Source organism: Schistocerca cancellata, chromosome 4, assembly GCF_023864275.1.
Source record: "Schistocerca cancellata isolate TAMUIC-IGC-003103 chromosome 4, iqSchCanc2.1, whole genome shotgun sequence".
Classification (NCBI taxonomy): domain Eukaryota; kingdom Metazoa; phylum Arthropoda; class Insecta; order Orthoptera; family Acrididae; genus Schistocerca; species Schistocerca cancellata.
Window position 1 is genome coordinate 535,619,525 of NC_064629.1, and position 17,595 is coordinate 535,637,119.

The following is a 17,595-nucleotide window of genomic DNA, read 5'->3' on the forward strand; positions in this document are numbered from 1 at the left end:
GGCCAAACGTAACTTGTGGGAGTTTTCGTAGGAGGTCTGTGTGAAAGGATGGGGACGGGGACTTGATAAGGACTGAGTCCCTGCGGGGAATGAGTTGGGAGATGGGAGCACCAGGTAAGTATTTTCGTATTTCCATGGTGAGGGTACGAGCATCGAGGAGCTTAGGATCATGAGTTGACAGGACAAAGGCGTGGAGGGTGGGGGCCGAGGTATGGGTGGAAGGAGGAGGGGTGGTGTCCATGGAGACGGCAGGAGGAGGAGGAGGTGGTGTTGGCTTTTTGTGGGAAGTGGCGAGAGCAGAGTCGGTAATGACGCGCTTTTGGAGTTTTTTGGAGACTGGAGTCTGAGTGGAGGGGAGAGGGACGGGTAAGAGAGGGAGGTGGCGCGTGGCAGATCCCTGTGGCATAGTGGAGGCGCTGGGAGAAGCAGCCGGTTCAGTGGTGGCGACACTGGCTCGGCGCGACGTGATGCGTGCGGGAGATGCATATGACGAAGCGATGGGGTGGGTGAGAGAGGGGAAGCCGACCACCTGAGGAGCGGCAGCAGAGACGGCAACAGTGGCGTACGTGAGGGCGGGGGTAGTAGTGGGAGCTGTTGAGGGTGTGGAGGCTGGAGGAAGGGTGTAGAGGTGTGGGTATACAGCAGGGGAGGAGATGGGGGATGGGTGAGTGGGGGAAGTGGAGGGGAGGTGTAAGGAGGGAGGCCAGGGGCGGCACTCCAGGAAGTGACTGTGGGAGAGGGGGAGGTGTAGATGACAGTGGAGGTGGGAGTACTCATTGCAGACGAATGGCGGCAGACGGACAGCAGGCGGTGGCAGCTGCAATGGCCGGCGACAGACAGACGGACGGACAGCAGGCAGCGGCGGCGGCGATGGCCATGGACAGCTAGCAGGCAGGCGGATGGACGAACAGCTACAGCAGCAAGCAGCGGGCGGGTGGGCAGACAGACAGACAGACAGACTGACAGACACAATCTTCGAAGACGGAGATTCCACCCTGAGAGTAGCCCAGGCTTTGCAATCTGACGCTTTCGAAGAAAGGGGTCCAACCCTCTAGATGCTGGACTAGGTTTTTTTTTCTTTATTGTATTTCAATTCCCCATCAGGGCAGGCTGGCAGCAGCATATGCACCTCTCTTCAGCCGAAAGACATAAAACAAACAATAGAAGATATTTAAAAAGAACAAAGTAGAGAATATGGTGAAGATAGATGTAAAAAAGGGGGAACATCATGGAAGGCAATAGACAAAAAATAGGATGGCCGTAGAATGGAGATAAAAAAAACCCTGTTAAAACTGTTTAAAAGTAGCACACACAAAAAGCCACACACTGCGACAATTAAAAGAACACAAGGCACAGTATGACTAGACAATAAAAGGTATCGCCGGATGGTGTAGCACATAACAAACACTGATGGTGAACCTCAAGGCAGTACACAATTAAAATCACACCTCTTGACACACAGGAGAAACAGCAGTAAACACAACACTGATGTGGCACACTGACAATGATCAAAACAGAGGATCTTCCAGGCACAAGGAGATGAGGGAGACTGGAAGAAGGGAGGGAGGGGAAGAGATGGGGGAGATGAGCGGAGGGCACGCTGAAGAGGGCCAGGTAGGGAGGTATGTGGGAAGGAAAGAGGCAAGTATGGGGTGCAGGGTCTCAGGGGAGGAAGGGGGAGGAGGAAAATCCGCTCTGGGAGAAGGAGGGAAGAGGAAAAAAAAGGGGGCCCTGGGGAGGGGGGGGGACAAGGCCAGGTTATAGTTGGAAGGAAGGGTAGATGTCACGGCGAAGTTCGTCATCCGGGAGGGGGAGCTGTTGGAAATTGCCCTGATGAAGGAGATGGAGTATGTGGAGGTGGAAAGAGGGAGGGATACAGCGATAGAGGCGCGGCAACGGGCAGGGGATGGAGAGGAAGGAGGAAACCAGAGGGTGGGGATGTAAAGGATGCAGAGATTTTGGAGGAACAGGAGGAGGTGGGGGAAGGGGATCAGTTCATACAGGAGCCGTGTGGGGGAAGGAAGGCGGATACAGAAGGCAAGGCAGAGCACATGGCGTTCAAAGATTTGGAGGGCCTTGTCAAAGCGGGTGGGGGCGGAGATCCAGGCAACGCTGGCATAACAGAGGATAGGATGGATGAGGGATTTGTAGGTGTGGAGGATGGTAGAAGGATGCAAACCTCATGTCCGGCCAGACAGGAGTTTCAGAAGGCGGAGGCAGGAATGAGCTTTCTGCTGGATGGTCTGGAGATGAGGGGTCCAGGTGAGGTGTCGGTCGAGGGTGAGGCCAAGGTATTTCAGGGTGGGGGTGAGCTGGATGGGACGACCATAAAGGGTGAGGTAGAAATCATGGAGGCGAAAGGAGCCAGTGGTGCGGCCTATGATGATTGCCTGGGTTTTGGAGGGGTTGAGACGGACGAACCACTCGTTACACCAAGTGGTGAACTGGTTAAGGTGTGTTTGGAGGGTATGTTGAGACCGTTGAAGGGTAGGATAGAGAGCCAGGATGGCGGTGTCATCAGCATACTGGAGAAGGTGGACTGGTGGGGGAGGCTTGGGCATATCAGCTGTGTACAAGAGATAAAGGAGAGGGGAGAGGACAGAACCCTGGGGGACACCAGCCATGGGATAAAAGATACGGGTGTTGGTGTTGCGGAGGGTGACATAGGAAGGACGGTGTGAGAGGAAGGAAGCGACCAGACGGACAAAATTGATAGGCAGGGCATAGATTTGGATTTTAAAGAGGAGATCGGGATGCCATACACGGTATAGGCATTTTGGAGGTCAAGGGAAACAAAAATGGCGGAGCAACGGGAGTTGAGCTGGAGGGACAGTAGGTGAACAAGGTTGAGGAGTTGGTCTTCAGCAGAGAAGGAGGGTCAGAAGCCACACTGGGTAAGAGGGAGGAGGTGGTGTTGAGCAAGGTGCTGATGGATATGGTGGGAGAGGATGGATTCAAGGACCTTACTGAAGACGGAGGTGAGGCAGATGGGACGACAGGAAGAGGTGGCAGAAGGGGGTTTGTTGGGTTTGAGGAATAAGAGGACGCGGGAGGTCTTCCACAGGTCAGGGTAGAAGCCAGTAGAGAGGATGACATTATAGAGTTGAGCGAGGACAGTCAGGAAGGAATAGGGGCTTTCTTGACGGTGACAGTTGGTGACACAGTCGTGACCAGGGGCCGTGTTGCGTTTGGACCGGAGGATAAGTTTAACTGGACTAGGGCAGACCAGGTCCCTATATACGAAACCGGAGTTAGCGGCTATTGGCCGCTGTCTGCACGTGGCGTAGCGGTGGCGCCCTCGCTGCGCGAGAGCCGCGTACGCGGAGCCCTCTATGGGCGGACCACGTCCATTTGTTCTGGCGCGTGTTCGACTTCCGCGACGTGAGGTGCTAGAAACACAATGTTCTTTTCGAGGAACACTATTGAGAAATGACATCTGAAGGACAACAGAGAGATTCTACAGCCCACAACATACATTTCGTGAAAAGACTATGCTATTAAAAACACGATCGTCACTACTACATTACCGTCATCCTGTATAAAAAGTGGTCAAGCCTACAGGTACACACACGAGCCGCTGATAGTGTAACGCATTCTGGTAGGAATGTGGTCTCTGATTTGGAATCAAGTTATTACACAACATTAGGCCATTCAACCACTTACTTGCACTTTATTCTGTAGAGACATCTTTTAATGATTACAGCCACTGGTGAATCATATTCGTGGTACTATCATATCGCGAAATGAGCCACCTTTTTCGAACCTATCTGCTAATAATCCCATACGGCAGAAACTCCGGCGCTGTTTTTTTTTATTTTTTTAGACAATCCCTCTGCATCCTGTAACTGCACCTAAATCTATGCCCCCGCCATCCATGCTCCTTAGTCTATGTGATCGCCCCAATTTAAGTCTGACCTGTACGGAAGTCAGAGGGCGCTATATCTAAGACCTTCTGCATGCTGTAGGGAAACAGGACAAGGTGAGTTAATCCGACAGGAGTGTGTGTTGACCACTCGGTAGAAATGGGAAGATGATGTCATATCTCCGCCAACCGTGTACAGTGTGTAAGACCAGTCCCAAACGAAGCTTACCCATGCAACACGAGGTAGTAGGAGAGATAGTACAAGCAGTTACGGCGTTGTTTCCTGTTGGGCAAATTAGGAATAGGAAGACTACACATAATACAAGGCATGGAGGAAGGACGAAGATTTTGCGACACATCTCCAAACTACATACAGATAGTCCGAAGGAGATTTGTGTCTCTCAGGGTGCATTCATGTCTGTCACATAAACATATGTTGCGATCCTATTAAAGATACAGGTATTGGTTCAGTGGAGCAGGTTGGTCGTGACTGAAGTCACTTCCACAGACAAGTGTAAAGTTTCATCACCTGTACTGTAGGATGACCATATCCAACAAGACCATCAATCACACGAGAGGGTTCCTGTGTTGCTCCTTCATAAGCAGTTTAATACATTGTTTTTTTTTTCGATTGTAACACATCCAATCAGTGTACACCACCATACACTTTGTTTTTTCTACCATGGCTTAGAGATCCGTGTCAGCTGCTGCTAAACCGACATTAACAAGCTTCGATTCTCTGGCTCTCACAGAAAACTGAACATCGCATGGCATGAACTGTACAGCTACCACACCACAGGCTGGTGGAAATAAAACACAAACGCTATGTTTGTCATTGACAAAAATGTCGAAGATTGGTTGGTTGGTTGGTTTAAGGATTAAAGGGACCAAACTGAAATGTCGAAGACATCGCAACATATGGAAACCGGAAGAGTGTGTGGTATTGTAGAGCGCTTCCAACAACTATTCGAAGTTGATACCCTGTATAGTTAATCTCATCTTCCCATCGAAAGGGTAGCGGATGTCTCGGTGCTCCATTTCGAAAAGCATTGTTCCTTCATTTTGCAGTCATATAGGTACGAAAAGGGGTCCGCTACGCTTTCGACTGTCTAGTTTCAACCACTTTTGAAGGTCATCCAAACACCCACTCCCACACCCAAAATACATGCGCATTGATCGTTGTGTGTAGGAAATGTCTTAGGATTTTCGGTAGGTTAGCAAATAAGACAGGTATATATTCTCGTACAAAATATTTATTAACTTTTGCATATACATTTACACACGGAAAACAACTCGTTCTTTATTTTTGTTAGCTGTAGTTTTAATAATGTCCAAGTTAATTTTTAATTTATAACTTAAATCCACATCTGAGTCATCTATTTCTTTCTCCATCCAATAATTTGACAACTACAGAGGAAGTATATTCTTGAAATTTAATACATATCTAATTTTCTTCTTGTAAAATACTTGTTTTATGGCTTTAACTATTAGCTCAGTTACTTCCTGCAGCTCTTCTAGGCGAAAGCATTCGGGAATTTTAATTTTTCCTCGTATCTCCTCCATGACGCTATTGGTAAAGCGTTCCACGTCTTCCCGTGTGTATGTCGGCAACTTCTGCTCCACATTCTTGCGGAAATTCTGTATAGAACTTTTAAGTTTACAACTTTTGCAAACGAGTGTCCATTAACTGTAGTTATTCCATCAGTTTTAAACTCGGCAAATGGTTGTGCTGTTGCTTGGTGGTCAACATCCAGCTCGCCACACTTATATAGAATCTAATAATCCTTTTTAAGCCGATCTAAATGGGAATAGAGCATAATAAACACATTTTGCGTCTATACCTTAATATAGTAAACGTTCTCGTTTCCATTGATTTCGGCCAGTACACCACGTGACCAGTTTCCATTGATGTTTACTGTAAATGCTAATATTTTGTATTCCCCCTTCGTAGACAGATTTTAAGCCATTTCCCATTGAAGAAATTACATCTTTAAGTACAGTTAATGTTTTATGTGCACGAAAAAGAAACTCAAAATGGAAGACATCGAACTAAAGAAAAGAAAACTAAAGTATACAGAGGAGACTCCTGCCATAAAGAAAAAAGAAAAACTGCAAATGGAAAAGGAAGAGGCTATTGCAGATGTGCAGGCCAGGTTTACATACGGCTTCAAACACAGTGTATGGAAAAATCTGTCTACGAAGGGGGAATACAAAATATTGGCATTTACAGTAGCGAACTCTGTTGTCAAACTGCGATAGATGCTGTATGGGTGCAGGTAATATATTTTTTAAACTCCTCTCTGTCCAACACCAGCATCTCGTCAGTTGAACATATTTCCCACCAAAAAGAATAAAGATAGTACCTTATACCACTGCCTTTTCCCCGCCAGCTTGTAGGTGTAGGGTAGAGTTTGAGTGTTTCTGTCGCTAGTTTCGAGTGTCATTGCGAAATTTTTTCCCAGCAGGATATCACTAGTTGCATGGTATCGTCAGTTTTTGCGGCGTATTGCTCTTTTCTGCCGTCCTTGCGTACAGCTATGCATACAGCTGTGTAATTAGGCCCGATCTTTGTGATTAACACGTTCACTGCCATCGGCGCACCAGCGCGTCCGGCCGATACTAGTGCATATGCCGTCGACGCGCCTGCGCGGCGAGACACTCAGCTGTTTCTCAGCGCCACAGTTTAGTCGGGCACAGCCATTCGGTGTGGTTCATTGCGCAGGCACTCTAAGAACGTATTGTTTTCAATTTTTGCGGGTGCGGTTCGTGTGTTTTCCCTACAGTTTTTCTCTGTTGTGGGACTGAAAATGGAAGACAATCGTGACACGGCGGGCCCTTCAGAACCTAAGAAACGTAAAACACAGGACACAAGAAACGTACAAAAACTAACGGATGCGGAATTATTACGAATATTAGAAGAAAGCGATTCGGAAACGGAACTGGCCAGTGAGGAGGACGGCGTGGAATCCAGTGAAGAGTCTGACGGAGCCGAGTTTGTTTTAGATGAGACTGTAGAAATGGCTGTGAATCCTAGCGACAGGGAAATGGCAGAAGGAGTGGTAACAAGAGATAACGCAGCTGATACAACTGTTGCGTGGGAAAGAGAGCCAGTTGGAATGATAAATTGCCCATTTATAAAAAATGAGGGACTGCTTATTCAACCGACGGAAAACACTCCCTTAGATTATTTTCGTCTTTTGCTGACGGACGAATTTCTATTGACAGTTGTAGAAGAAACAAATCGAAACGCGATTGAATTATTCCTTTCTGCGGGAACCAAAGGACAATCACGAATAAACTGTTGGAAAGATGTGACTGTTGGCGAATTGTTAGTGTTCTTGGGAGTTTTCCTGCACATGGGAAATGTAAAGATGAGGAATTTGCAGGACTATTGGAAAAAGGACGCTTTATTCAACGTGAAAGGAATTGCCGATAGTATTTCACGAAATCGTTTTCTGCTAATACTACGTGCATTACACTTTTCTGAAAATCCAAAACAGGGCAAACCAACACCATCCGACAGGTTGTATAAAATACGTCCCGTTATCAATTTTTTCAATGAAAGGATGTGCCAAGTTTACTACCCTGGACGGGAACTGTCTCTGGACGAATCAATGATCCTTTGGCGTGGACGATTACTTTTCCGCCAATACATCAAAAACAAAAAGCACAAATATGGCATAAAGCTATATATTTTGACAACTCCCACTGGAATGGTCCTAAAATTCGCGGTATACACTGGCATGCTGGACGATTTAGGAGGAAGAGGCCATGCGCAAAAAATTGTTCTTCATTTACTAGATGAAAAGTTGAATGCTGGTCACCATGTGTACATGGACAATTACTATAACAGCTTCGCATTGGCAAAGCTGCTCCTGGATAAGAAGACCCACTGCACGGGAACTCTGAGGGCGAATAGGAAGGATACACCCAAGGAAATACAGGAAGCAAAACTACGAAAAGGTGAAGCCGTTGCCAGATTTGCGGAAGGAGTTATGATAGGTAAGTGGCGTGATAAGAGGGAGGTTTGCTACATTTCTAATGCATTTACAAATGAAATGGTTGAGGTTGAAACCAAAAGAAAGGAGAAGAAATCTAAGCCCTTGGCCATTGTAAACTACAATAAATTTATGGCGGGAGTTGATCGGCACGATCAGATGTTATCATATTACCTCTCGGAACGCAAAACCATACGCTGGTACAAGAAACTTTTTATCCACGTTGTGGAAATGATACTGACAAACGCACATGCCCTACACAATAAATATTGTGGCACAAAAATGCCCCTCCAAGAATTTAGACTCAGTATTATAAGAGCACTATTGCCACGAAAGCAGGTAGAACGGCCAGTCAGAAATCCCCAACATGTTGTGGTAAAACGAGAATCAAATGGAAAATCAAAAACACCGCGAAAAAAGTGCAGATCATGCGCCAGCCGTGGACAACGAACAGACACGATTTACGAGTGCCTAGATTGCCCAAATAAAGCAGGATATTGTTTGAATTGTTGTGTTATTCACCACCTCTAAAGGCAGATAGCACTTTCGTTGCTCATTTATTTTTCGACAGTTATGTGTCGGTACTATTCGTAAACTTTGTATTTATTTTATTTGTTTGAGAGTGTAATGGATAAAGCTCTAGATTGTTTTTTTCTTAGATTTGACATACATTTTATTTCAGAAGTTTCTTCGAGATCTTGTGTTTGTATTTGAATGTTTCTACTATATTTTTTGTCCAATAAATATGTCGTTTGTCAGTAGGATGTTTCGTTTCATTTATGAATATAAAATGAAATTGTAGTAACCTAAACTGTCACACTAACCAGGAACAATACACTAGACGCATTGGCGCGTCCACGGCCACCCGCTACAGAATATGGCCTGATATGCCACTGACGCCTTAGTGCGCCCCAAAACAACTTTGATTCACGAGAGTAAATTTGATTGTGTACTTATAAACTAAATACATGTTATATTACTTTTAGCAATATATTTTCAGATTCTATTAAGAAAAATATTGGTTACGTGGCAAAGCAAGGCCAATTACAGTGGCAGTGAACGTGTTAATTACGTAATTAGGATCGATATTTGCGTCAGTTTCCCTACCAAAATAAATAAAGTACACTAACTTAACCTTTCTCTCCCGCATCAGGACAGTGTCCATGTATTAGGTGGTGCACTTGGTCTATCCATCCAGTAGAACCAGAGTTCGAGTCCAGTAAAGGGCACTGCCATTTTTAATTTCCCATCAATTCCAAGCGCCTCTGGTGATTTAATTGTATTGGGGGTGGGGGGTATACTTGTGCTTTCCACCCAGGCGGACCAGTGTTCGAGTCCCAGAATGGAGCCGGCCGCGGTGGTCTAGCGGTTCTAGGCGCTCAGTCCGGAACCGCGCGACTGCTTCGGTCGCAGGTTCGAATCCTGCCTCGGGCATGGATGTGTGTGATGTCCTTAGGTTAGTTAGGTTTAAGTAGTTCTAAAGTTCTAGCGGACTGATGACCACAGATGTTAATTCCCATAGTGCTCAGAGCCATTTGAACCATTTGAACCGGAATGGATACTGATCATTTTTAATTTCCCGCCAAATCCCGGGTGTGGGGTGGGGAGGACACATCAGCACAGCCCTGGGGAAAATAAAATCCCGTCAAAATTTGAAATTCCCTCCAAAATTCGAAGTTCCCACATATAGGGTAGGTTGGGGGAGCGGTGATTGTGGGGGTGGGGGGATGGGCGAAGGAGATAAGGGGGCTGGGGCACACGTGCAGCTGAGAAAAACGCGTGACATCATCCGGGGACGGGAGTGTGAATGGTCGGTGGTGGGGGTGGGTGGGGGTGGTCGGAGGTGGGGTGATTAATTGATCCATTTAATTAATTTGCATATCAATTTGATATCAAAAGTGTCCTCGCGCCGCCAACTCCCTACTACTCATGTTTGGTCGGTCATTATCATTTGGTGGACTGAATGCTGATCCATATGCACCATGAGAATGCATTCATACCAATCAGGATACCATCTGTATAAATCACAGTAATCATTCATGCAGTATCTTATGTGCTGCTAATATGATACTGTCTCAAATGAGAACATCGTTAACGCAATATGAGCAGGTAATAAGACTCAATCTGCAGGCTGAAGCTGAGTTTATTTCTGCACAGGACCCTGCCCATTTATCCTGGGGCCACGCACACCAGACAAGACACCTCATTTGTTGTCTCACACAATGCCTTGGTGTGAAGAGAACGCGTCTGGTGAGTTTTTCATCATACACTGCAACCCTTTCAAGGGACGGAACAGTGTGTCTGCAGAAGACCCATGGTTTGCTGTAAGGTCCCTGACCAGGATAGGTGCTGTGCAGGTTTGGCGTCTTGGGTCTCTTAAAGCAAGATAACGGTTCTGCACAGGTTTCCAGTACGAGGTCTGTTGTTGTCATAATGCATTTGAATGTCTACTCCTTACTGGAATCTTGTTCGCAGTGATGAACTGCAGAGACAGACGACAGTGAGTTCTAGACTACCATCTAATCTCCCAATGATTTGGCGTCGACTGATCTCATACACTTGTATTTTCAGCGTTTTTTGTTTTCCTACGGCTCTACTCCAAACACATCCAACGCACAGTCACGGCCACTATATCTAGGACTTCCGCCAACATGCACTGTTGGAGCCACACTATCCGATCTTGTACTATCGTGTCATGCAAGTCACGTGCTGTATTGTCGTACAATATTTTAGCCAACACAGCGTCACCATCTCACTGGTTTTTTGTGAATCTCGAAGCTCCTTTGTCTCATAGAGACGAATATATATTTTCCAGAAGACAATCTAAGAGTAATACTTTACAGCTATTAAATGCTATTGTACTTATTGGATACTATGTTGGGCTTGTTCTGTTTAGATATTTTCGAGCCAACAAATATTTGGTTAAATACTATGTCTGATAGTATCTTTGTTATAATTTGACAGAATGGTACAACATCGGAGGCGTTAGGTAATTCTAATATTGTGGGAATAATCTGTTTGCATACGTCTACGACTTGCAGTAACACCGAGATAAATCGCGCAGTAACCAAGGCGTTGATGTGGCATGTGAAAGGAATGCAAACCTAATGCGGTGATGCTTATTTAGGTTTTATGTGATTTCTCTAAATCACGTTAAGGCGAATATCAGAACGGCTTCCTCAATAAACCTAAGATAGATTCCATTCCACGTCCTCCTACAACTCTGCCTCTAATGCGCTCACAACTGACTGTATTTCAAACTCTAACCTTTGTTCTTTTTCCTTTCTCCACAAATTGTGCGTGAAAGCGCGATCCGTTGAACTGGAGTACTTAAATCTTGTGGTTTTATTGGCAGGGGACTTTGAGCAGTAGATTCTGCCTCCTAAATGAAAAGTTTTTATTTTTATTGGTACGGATCCCAGACTGAGGAGCTATATTCAGGTAATGGTCGGACGAGGTTTTTTTGAGCTACTTTCTTCATCGATGAACTACATTTCCTACGGATTCTACCAATGAATCTCAGTCCGGCATCTGCCTTACCTGCCATTCGTTTTATGTGGTCACAAATGTTTAAATCGCTCGTTGCAAATAGTCCCAGATATTTTACCCAAGATTACAAAAGGCTCGTAAAATTAACGATTGCGGGTGGTATCTCGTCGCGATTCCCGCCATTCTGAACACATGAGAGACACGTGCTCTTGGGTACCTAAGTGACAAATATTGTTGTTAACAATGGCTCAATTATTCACTGCGTAACTCCAGCAGTTTGCTGACACTGGTGCTTTGGTCGTTAATACCGGTTGGTCAAAAAGTCAGTATAAATTTGAAAACAATAAATCACGGAATAAAGTAGGTAGAGAGGTACAAATTGACACACATGCTTGGAATGACATGGGGTTTTATTAGAACCAAAAAAATACAAGAGTTCAAAAAATGTACGACAGATGGCGCTTCATCTGATCAGAATAGCAATTATTAGCGTAACAAAGTAAGACAAAGCAAAGATGATGTTGTTTACAGGAAATGCTCAATATGTCCACCATTTTTCCTCAACAATAGCTGTAGTCGAGGAATAATGTTCTGAACAGCACTGTAAAGCATGTCCGGAGTTATGGTGAGGCACTGGCGTCGGATGTTGTCTTTTAGCATCCCTACAGATGTCGGTCGATCACGATGCACTTGCGACTTCAGATAACCCCAAAGTCAATAATCGCACGGACTGAGGTCTGGGGACCTGGGAGGCCAAGCATGACGGAAGTGGCGGCTCAGCAGACGATCATCACCAAACGACGCGCGCAAGAGATCTTTCACGCGTCTAGCAATATGGGGTGGAACGCCATCCTGCATAAACATCGTACGTTCCAGCAGGTGTTCATCAGCCAGGCTGGGGATGATGCGATTCTGTAACATATCGGCATACTTCTCACCCGTCACGGTAGCAGTTACAAAACAAGAATCACGCATTTCCTCGAAGAAAAAAGGCCCGATAACGGTAGATGTGGTAAATCCAACCCATACCGTGACTTTCTCGTCGTGCAATGGAGTTTCCACGACAATTCTAGGATTTTCGGTAGCCCAAATTCTGCAGTTGTGGGCGTTGACAGACCCTCGGAGTGTGAAATGAGCTTCGTCGGTCCACAACACGTTACCCAACCAATCGTCATCTTCCGCCATCTTTTGAAACGCCCACACCGCAAATGCCCTCCGCTTCACTAAATCGTCAGGTAACAGTTCTTGATGCCGATGGATTTTGTACGGATAGCATCGGAGGGTACGCCTATGTGCCAAGCAGACAGTAGTGTATGGAATGCCGGTGCGACGTGCGACTGCACGAGCGCTGACTTCCCCGTGCATAGACGAACCCGCTACAGTCTCCATTTCTTCGTGAACTGTCTCAGCAGCATTATGCCTTGTGCTCGGTCGGCCACTACGGGGTCTATCGTCCAAACAACCCGTGGCTTCTAACTTCGAAATCATTCTCGCCACAGCTGCATTTGTCAACGGACCTTTACCCGGTCGAATCCCGTAACGCTGAACTAGCACATTGCCCATTCTGATAGTACAGCTTCACTAAAAGCGCCTTTTCAGGTAACGTCAACACGCTGCGACTGCTGGCGCATCTGATTCTCTCTCTCTCATTACAGCCCCTTTTATACACGATTGTCATACGCAGTCACTCACGTTTTGCTGTCCAGCGCCATGTGTCGGACATTTTGTGAAGTCTGTTTTTTTTTTTTTGTTCTAATAAAACCCCATGTCATTCCAAACATGTGTGTCAATTGTTACCCCTCTATCTACATTATTCCATGGTTTATTAAGTTTTCAAATTTACACTGACTTTTTGATCACCCGGTATTACTGATGTTTAGCAGTGGTGTGGCAGTTTTCTAATAGTTGTCATATTTGTCTTACCACTTAAAATTTATCTTAGTGTGGCATTTGAGATGAAATATCAAGGAGTCACAGTCAGAAGAGTGTTACTTTGTATCACACTGCCCCTCTTCAGTGGCAATATCGTCTTTTTTTGCTCAAATTAGCACAATATGGATGGTGCTGAGTTTGATGTTAACGCTAGCACACTGGGTGATTTGCTTGAAGGAGCCGCTAAGGACACAGACAATGGAGTGAAGATAACAACAACCTCAACGGGGGAAAGTATGCTAATTTTGTCCTTCGAGCAAACAAAGAATGACGACGGCACCTTGTAATCACTGCTCACAGCCGCGTTGGATTAGCCGAGCGGTCTCAGGCGCTGCAGTCATGGACTGCGGCTAGTCCCGGCGGAGGTTCGAGTCCTCCCTCGGGCATGGGTGTGTGTGTTTGTCCTTAGGATAATTTAAGTTAAGTAGTGTGTAAGCTTAGGGACTGATGACCTTAGCAGTTAAGTCCCATAAGATTTCACACACATTTGAACATTTTAACATCACTGCTCACAAGCAGTTACAGCAGAACACAGAGCAAGGTCTTGCTTAGATTGTAATAATAGTGTCTAAAGCAGAAGACTCTCTTCTCAGTTTGCGTGTGGAATATTCCTGGAGTTATAATAATTTATAAAAGTGTTCAAATGTGTGTGACTTCCTAAGGGACCAAACTGCTGAGGTCATCAGTCCCTAGACTTACACACTGCTTAAACTAACTTATGCTAAGTACAACACACACACCCATGCCCAAGGGAGGACTCGAACCTCCGGCGGGAGGGGCCGCGCAATCCGTGACATGGAGCCTCAAACCTCGCGGATACTCCGCGCTGCAATAATTTATAATTAGAACGTTACATAAACTATGAGTTCTTTTCCAATAACATTTAGAGCAGTAAAACTTTCACTATATAGTATCAAACAGGACTTTCGTTCTTATTTTGTATATAACATACCACTGGAGATCTAATAATTGTAGTTAACTAGCGCATAACCAATAAATTATGACTTCCTTTGAATAAAGTTTAGAGTAGTAAAATTTAAGATAGTTTAGCAGCAATGTAACATTTTTCCCCTTTAGTGCTCTAGCGCTAATAGATACGACTGCTTCAGTGATTTTTCCACAATCGTGTAGCCATACAATACTGGCTGCTTTTCCTGCGTATTTATCAGCAGTGCACTATATTTATTTATGTTGAGGTCAAATACCAAGCGTCGATCCTCTGCAGGTCTTTCTTTTCTTCTCTTCATGGTTATTTCATCCCCCTCGTCCAATGTGGGTGGTGGTGGCGGGGGGGGGGGGGGGGGGGCTGTCAGCGGTACGGTTCTCACTTCATCACTCAAGCAAATTAAAAAAAATACAATGAGAAAGACAAAATTTGAAGTTGTTTTCTATTTCAAATAACAAATCAAAGATGGACAGTTAAAAAACTGAAATACTTACATTTTAAAAACACATCTCAAGAAGGTGGAAATTCTTCTAATAAAATCACCGAAGCACTGCACTTTCACTTAAAATCTGAAGGAGCTGTACTAGGATGAAAGATGTTGACGGAGGAGAGTGTGTGTTCTGTAGAGTTGAGGGGTGTGAGTAGAAAATGGTGTCTGTTAGATAGGAAAACTATGGAGATGAGAGGTAGATGCTGATGTGGGCAGTGTGAAGTACAATCGGTGGCAAAGACAGATGGTGAGGGGTAGTATGTCGTGTTGGTAGGGCAGTGGCTGCAAAAGGAAAGGGATGGGCGTTGATGGAGATGAAATGGAAGGTCTTCCTTCATTTCGCTACGATTTTCTAGCATCGTGACTTCTTCTTAGATGGCAGCATCATCCGCGAAAGGCCTCACGGAACTTCAGTCCTTATCTACTAGGTCGTTTATACAGGGTGTAAACGACAACTGCTATTTCATTAACATTGTTAATTTAAACTCTCAGGTGAGGATAACGAAAGAAAAAAAAAACTTTTTTGGACGTTATGCAAAAGCTGATTACATTTACATTTCGATCAAAACTTAACTCACAGACCGAGGTGGCGTAGTGATTTGGCACACTGGACTCGCATTCAGCGCCGGCCGCGGTGGCCGAGCGGTTCTAGGCGCTTCAGTCCGGAACCACGCGGCTGCTACGGTCGCAGGTTCGAATCCTGCCTCGGGCAGTCTAGGGGACTGATGACCTCCGATGTCCCATAGTGCCCAGAGCCACTTGAACCATTTTTTCGCATTCAGCCGGAAGGCGGTTGAAATCCTCATCCTGACATCCAGATGTAGGTTTTCCGTAATTTTCCTAAATCGCTTAAGACAAATGCCCTTGTGGTTCCTTTGAAATGGGAACGGCCGAACTCCTTCCCCATCCGTCCCTAATCTGAGATTGTGCTCCGTCTCGCGTTATCAGCCGGACGTTAAGCTCTAATCTTCCTTGGTTTTTAAACTCAGCCCTTACAAACACAGTAGTTTCGTAGTAAGAATTTCCAGACAAACAATACTGTTCAATTGTTAATTTTCAGCTTTAGAGGTTCACAATATTTTGAGGTAAAATTTACAGAAACGACAACTGCACATTTTCTGGGTGGCTTTTGTAGGCCCATTTGAGACGTTTCCTGGGTTGACAGATCTATATCAACTTGTTCAAATCGACTTCACCTACACCACTGCGGTACGTTGTAAACAGTTGCCGTTTACAGCCTGCATATGTGGAGTAAACTAATGGTCTTATAACATCCCTTGGGATATACCTGAAGTTGCTTTTACATCTGAAAATTTATCTCTGTTAAAAATGACATACTGTGTTCTGTTTGCTGGAAATCTTCATTTGAATAACAAGGTTGGTCTGATTTTCCGTAAGCTCGTATTTTATTCTGCTTTCTGGGTCTCATGGACGAACTGCACGTGCGCTATCTCACAAGCGAGTGTTAGTGAGCTCAGCTATGGATACGATTTTCTGAGTTGTCCTTTTTCACGAAAGGAAACGCTACGATGTCACTTTCAGTGCCACCATGGCCAGTTCCTCACGCCACATGTGTGCCCTTAAAGCTATCGCTGCTGACAGAATTTAACAAAGGAAATTTTGAAAAAAAAAATATATATATATATAGCGGTCAAATCTTTCGTGAAATGATTGTCATAAAAGTAAGAAATAATATAGATTAGAGAACCACCTGACGCACATCGTGTGCTGTACATGATTTCAAGCACCTTTCAAAGACACGGTAAACGTTTCTCTAACCCAATTTATTTCTTAGTTTTAGACAAATCATTTCACAAAGCATTTGAGCAATTTATTCTCAGTTATTATTTTTTTTAATTTTCAAGTTTGGTTCAGAACGTATGATACTGACACCACATTTGCTTTCCTAGCGTCTTCTGTTCTCGAAATATCCTGAACTTAGTTCTCTATTCGAAGGGAATCGTTTTGACAGTTAACTATCACACCAACGTAACTTTTTACGCGCAAAATAGCTAGGCATTGAAAAGATGAACTTTTTTGACACCTCAATACATTAATTAAGTTATCCTTAGTTATCCTTATCACTTTCCAGTTCTTAAATACTTTTTTGCAAAATTAGAACTTACGCTGGTCAGTTTGATAGCCTATGTGTCCATTTACCCTCCTCATTTGACTGTAAACATTCGGACAAAAATTCATTGTGTAATTTTCCCTCAAATCTATAACTAAGATTTTCTTAATTACCATGAGTACCTTAAATCAATTACATATTTTTTGGCAGATCTAGCCGGCCGCGGTGGCCGAGCGGTTCTAGGCGCTACAGTCTGGAGCCGCGTGACCGCTCCGGTCGCAGTTTCGAATCCTGCCTCGGGCATGGATGTGTGTGATGTCCTTAGGTTAGTTTGGTTTAAGTAGTTCTAAGTTCTATGGGACTGATGACCTCAGAAGTTAAATCTCATATTGCTCAGAGCCATTTGAACCATTTTGGCAGATCTAGACCTCACTGTGGTCAGCTTGATACCCAATTTGTCCATTCCCCACTCTTCGTTTGACTATAAAAATTCGGACAAAAACCCATTGTGTGTGTGATTTGAAACGCAACAGCCAACACTCATCTTCCTTTCTCGGCGACCTCCGAAGCTGCAGTGGTTGTAAAAGAATTTGCGAGTATTTGCCCCACCAAAATTTGCTGCAACTTGATGAGTTCTTGACAGTGTAGCTGAGTCTTGGAAGTGCCAATAGCAATTTCAGAATTAAATGTTTATTGTATAATACGGTAACGAAACTGTAACAAAATTGTCTCACAAAAACTGCTGGAAAACTGAGACTCTGATAGCTGATTCGCCACTGCTTATACATGGTGAGTCACGTAAGACGT